This window comes from Hoplias malabaricus, chromosome 18 (assembly GCF_029633855.1).
Source record: "Hoplias malabaricus isolate fHopMal1 chromosome 18, fHopMal1.hap1, whole genome shotgun sequence".
In the NCBI taxonomy this organism is placed as follows: domain Eukaryota; kingdom Metazoa; phylum Chordata; class Actinopteri; order Characiformes; family Erythrinidae; genus Hoplias; species Hoplias malabaricus.
Window position 1 is genome coordinate 18,251,392 of NC_089817.1, and position 6,000 is coordinate 18,257,391.

Consider the following 6,000-nt stretch of genomic DNA (forward strand, 5'->3'; position numbering starts at 1 on the left):
GCAGGAACTAAGAGAAAGCCTGATTGATCAAACGTCTGAACAGTTTGTCAGCGTCTGAACAACAGTCAGTTGACTGTTGGGAAGGTGATTCAAAGACTTGCAGAGCTGTTTAGGTGAAAATGGGGAATCGTTTGCGGACACCGGAGTCTGTCAAAGAATGTGCTGAAACACCGTGTGAACTGCGAATTGACACGTTTGTTATATAAATGTATTGACAATAGTGTGGATGATTTTACACTCATTAATAGCATGCATGATGTCAATGTTAAACGTTTACGAAATTTCAAGAATCAAATGAATATTGTTAAATCAACATTGCATAATTGGCGTCATTTGACGCAGTTATGTATAGATTCTGATGAATCAACCCTTGTGACTATTAGTAAATTACTGTCTCTCATGCCTAATATATACATATGACATATAACATATGAATATGCGGTAAATATTTGTTATGTGTTTTGTCTATGTACATATATAATAGACATTTGTGTGATAAAACATTCAATAAAGAAACCAATTGATGTTTGTAAAGTGATTGAAACATTTGTTGAATATCTAGTTGAGAAAAATGTAGATGTGTGTGCATTGTGAATAAAACAGTCAAGCAGACAAATCTGGGGTCATTATTTTCAACAGTGTCTATTGACACATCAAATCTTACGAGAACGGTATATTACACGCCGTCTAATTCTAGTTCATTATGCGGTAAAAATCATTTGAAACGGGGTGTTTTAGAGAATACAGGATTGTGTCTGTCTGATCAACAGGTTTGAGACTGATTAGCTGGAGAGGATGCATACACACTCCACAAACCCATACGACATAATTACAAAAGAAACCGGGTTATAGTATATGGCATTGACACTAAATTCCAAGCTGAACTTGTTGATATGAGTGCGTATTCTAGGGAAAATGACGGATATAAATATATGTTGACATGTATTGACGTGTTCAGCAAATATGCGTGGGCTCGACTGTTAAAAAATAAGTCAGGTATAGAAGTCTCAAAGGCATTTGCGAACATATTAGAAGAAGGCAGAGTTCCTCAAAAGTTACAGACTGACAGGGGTAAAGAGTTTTTCAACAAACATTTTCAAAATTTAGTATCAAAAAACAAAATCACACATTTTGCTACAGGTAGTGAGCTAAAAGCCGGTGCCATAGAACGTTTTAATAGAACGTTAAAAAGTCGTATGTGGCGTTATCTAACAGCTGTAAACTCCAAAAGGTACACTGATGTTTTACAAGATATTATGAGCGGGTACAACAATAGTTACCACCGTAGTATCAAAACCAAGCCAGCTGATGTGACGAAAGAAAACGAATCTAGCGTGTTTAAAACGCTGTATGGAGTGAGAAACAAACTAGACAAGAAAACCACATTTAAGTACACGATTGGTGACGTTGTGCGTATTTCTAAAGTCAGGGGGCTGTTTACAAAGGGGTATGAGGAGAACTATACACAGGGGTTTTTCACTATATCAGACTGTGTCCGACGACAACTACCCGTTTATAAATTGAAAGATTATGACGGTGACATTATACACGGCCGTTTCTATGAAGAAGAGCTGCAAAAAATCCTCATGTCTACAGAAAAAGCATTCAAAGTTGAAAAAATTTTGGATTAAAAAAACAGGGTAAAAAAAACAATGGCTTTAGTGAAATGGTTAGGTTGGCCGTCAAAATTTAACAGCTGGGTTCCTGAAAATGATGTTGTGGACATACAAAAGTCTTAAAAGTTGTTGTACTTTGTGAACTAGTTCATTTACATCAAAGGACAAATATGGGGGACAATGGGTTTTGCGTCACACTGCCAAGCAATTCGTCTATGTCGGTGTACCCAATAATCACATTTCTAATTATAGAACAAAACTAGCGAAACCAATTGATCTAAAAGGTGACTGGGAAGTAGGGGTCATAGAGTTTCAATACCCATGAACGTGGACAACCTTTTGTGAGCTTGATGCCACATTTAGCGTAATCCATAAAAAATCAGGCAAAACAAGACAAATATCTCTACCTACAGGGTATTATAAACATATACCGGCATTGGTTGCTGAGATTATAAATAAGTCACAGGTTATTTATTAAGACGTTATCTGATATCGGTTTGATATTTAATGGTAAACTAGCCATCATCTTGGGTTTTAAACTGGGTGTGATACTAGAGTGTGTAGTTAAAACAAATGACCCGGATGTCATACAGAAAGAGTATGCGCCGCACCCTGTCGACATCTATGGTGGTTTCTACTCAATGTTTGTTTACACAGACATTGTTGATTACCAATTAATTGGAGACAGCTTTGTACCCCTGTTAAGATGTGTACATATATCAGGGAACAACCATGATATTGTCACTGTTAGATATAGTAAGCCACACTACGTGTCGACAACAAAATCACAGATAAACGATATCGCTATAGAAGTGAAAACCGATCAGAACCAGCACGTAAATTTTTCCTATGGGAAAGTGGCTGTAAAGCTACACTTTAGACCTGTAAAACAAGGAATTAGGTTTTGAAATGGAATCTTTCAGACTGGCCATGGATCCTGAACGTTACGTTTCTTACTATCAAAGTCAGGCCGGAGGTCACATGCCCGACTATACAGGTAGCCCAACAATGTATGGTATGGGATTTGGTGGGATTTTTAGAAATGTATTCAGTATGGCTATACTGCTGTTCAAGAAGGGTTTTAATATAGCCAAACCACATCTAAAAACAGCTGCTAAAAACATTGTAAGCGATGGGTCAGGCATGTTGGTGATGGCTCGAAAATCTGTGAAACGACCCCCTGGTAAGAGGCGTGGCCGTCCTGCTAAGAAAACCAAGCTTGAGATGAAAAAACACATAGTGTCAAAAAGAAGGAGTAAGGGGAAGCAGACAACAAGCCCAACCTGTAGGAAACCTCTTAATACCATATTCTGATCATGGCTCTACTTCATCGCATGTCTGAGGAGTGTATTAAATCAGAACTGGACTTGTTTACAGTACCTTTAACACAAACCGCTATTGAGAAAAACACTTATGTCGAAATTCCGCCGCTGTCAGCAATATTCCGACACTGTCCCACTGGAGTTTTTCATAGCCGGCCATGGTGAAGATTATATGGATCTAAATAACACACTATTGTACCTTCGTCTTAAAATCACAAAACCTGACAGAAGCGACATTGATGACGGATCCGCTGTGGGGTTGATAAACTATCCAGGAGCTACAATATTTTCACAGGTCGATGTGTCCCTAGGAGACAGGCTGGTATCACAGAGTTCAAGTACCTACCCATACCGTAGCATGATAGAATGTCTCGCCAACTATGGTCGGGACACCCTGGAAACTGTCTTCTCTGCAGGCCTCTTTTTTCTGGACACTGCAGGGCATATGGATGAAACAAACCCTGCAAGGAACAATCGGTTTGGCAAAGAGGGCCGCATTTACAAATGCTAGTAAGAACTGCTGACCCCGATTCATAGCGACATATTTTTTCAGGAGAAATTGATGCTTAACCGTGTTGATATAAAAATTCGCATGACACGTAATAAGGATGATTTCTGTCTAATACGACATGACGCGTTAGCATACAAAGTGAATATTCTCTCTGCATCATTATTTGTCAAAAAAGTATCTGTGTCACCAGCTGTAAGGTTAGGTCATGCCCACACATTGTTGTCAACAACGGCTAAATACCCCATTGACAGAGTGTGTCTAAATCATTTTTCCATACCCGCTGGAACACGTGTTTCTAACCAAGAAAATTTGTTCTTGGGGACTCTACCTAAGTCTATGATAATAGCCATGGTTGATAATGATGCAAACACTTTCGCGTTTAAACATTACAACTTGGAGTTTCTTGCGGTCTATTTAGACGGCCAACAATTTCCAGCCAAACCACACCAACCCGATTTCCACACTGGTTCCGCCGTGCGCGAATTCTTCCAGCTAGCGCTTGCATCTGGAAGATATCTGAAAAACCAGGCTTTGCCAATTGATAGGCAGGATTTCCTACAGGGCTACACTCTGTACGCGTTTAATCTTACACCTGATGAAGAATGCGGTCAACACGTGTCTTTGGTCAAATCAGGTAATATTAGACTGGAGACCGGTTTCAGACAGCCGCTCCCGCATACTGTAAATTTGGTTGTGTATGCTGTTTTTGACAGCATCATTGAAATCTCTAACCGAAGACAAGTTTTAGTGGATTTTTACTGATGAATACGTTGGAGCTGTCTGCTGTAATGGACAAAGTGGCAGTTAACACACATTTTCTTGGTGTGTTAGCATGTGACCAATTACCAACAAATGGTATATGGAAATTACCTGCGACGGCAATTGTTAATACACACTCATCTGATCTTCCTGGCGAACACTGGCTTGCTATCTACATAAGCGAAGACTGTGTTGGGTGTTTTTTTGACAGTTTTGGAAATGCACCTACATATGACAAGTTCCCTAAAATTATTAGTGAACAACTTAAAACAACATGCATGACTTTTTTTTTCTATACCACATGGTTATACGGTGTAATTATAAAGAAGTGATGTCAAAATATGGTTTTAATTTAACCAAAAATCACAATATGGTTTCAGCCTTTGTGAAACATTTGTATCCGTGTGTTTGTAAGAACAGGTTGTTTATTTGTATACAACATGTTCAAAAAGGAGAGATATTTATTGTATAGCCCCTGTGTAATGTAAAGCTGACGAGTAAAAACACTGATTTTCAAAAAGATGTTCAACTCTGGTTCGTTTATTTACAAATATACATGCAACAATAATAAAACATAAATTGACAGTTTTCAAACAATGTGAAAAATATTCAAAACAATCAAGTAAACAACACAATCACACATCAGATAAAATAAAATAAAATATATAACAATTAGAAGTTTAACCAAACACTTCTGTCTAAAACGGGGGACAGAAATCTGGGGGGTTCAACACTCTTAACAGGCGATTGCAAAGTGTTTTTCACTGGAGTAGCATAATCAGCAGACTTTTTGTTTTTTAACAAATTCATTTTTTGTCTGACAAACTTATTTGGTATGGTAGAAAGAGGGATGTTTAAAACAGCAAAAGCCTCTAGAAACTCGCCCCACCCCCAAGGTCTACGATCATCGCTAACACTGTGTGCGGCGGTGATGCTTTTCACCAAGTCCAGAATATGTGACCCTGGGATTGTACGTCCATTTAAGACAAATTCTCCTAATTCATTCCAAGAAGACACATATTTTGATTTAGACATTGTATCTAAAACATACTGAACATTCTGCCTGCTTCGCGAAGATACATTTATAAGAACATCATCGGTTATGGAATGTTTGTTACCAGTCTGATCGATAACATTTATTTCCTTATTAACAGTATCCGGAAGCGGCAATGACAATGTTAAAGCATTGGTCTCCATATCACCATGTTTAGCGATGGCTAAATATCTCTGTAACACGGATGTATAAAGTTTGGCCTTCTCGTGGGGGTCGAGATCCCTCCTGGCCAAAATATCTCTGATCGACACGTCCAAGTCATTTTCTACAATTTGTCTGACAGTGCCCCGACTGTTATCACTCTTTAACTTATCCAACTGGTGCTGAGGTACCAAAAATAATTTTTACAAAAAATTTTTTACAAAAAAAGTTTTTCCGGAATTTGATGGTCCGCTTATTACACACGAAAATGGGTGTTGTAATCTAAAATCAAACCCGTCAACATCTATCACACCTCGACCGTCTTTAGTACCCATAAGGAAGTGTTGAGAAATCAGGCAACACGACACGTTTGTTGTACACAACTTTAAACCGCTTCGGTACTGATTTGTTTTTCAGCGTGAGGGTCTTTTTATTTCCTACAATGCCATCAGCGCGAGCAAGTATGTGACGGCTAGTATCGCGATTCGTCACATAATAATCAACAAGGTCAATAAGTGTGTCGAGTCTAATAACTTTTGGGTTTTCAGAATTTAGCGCAATGCCCTTTGCTTTCATGCATGTTTTACTGCCAGCTGT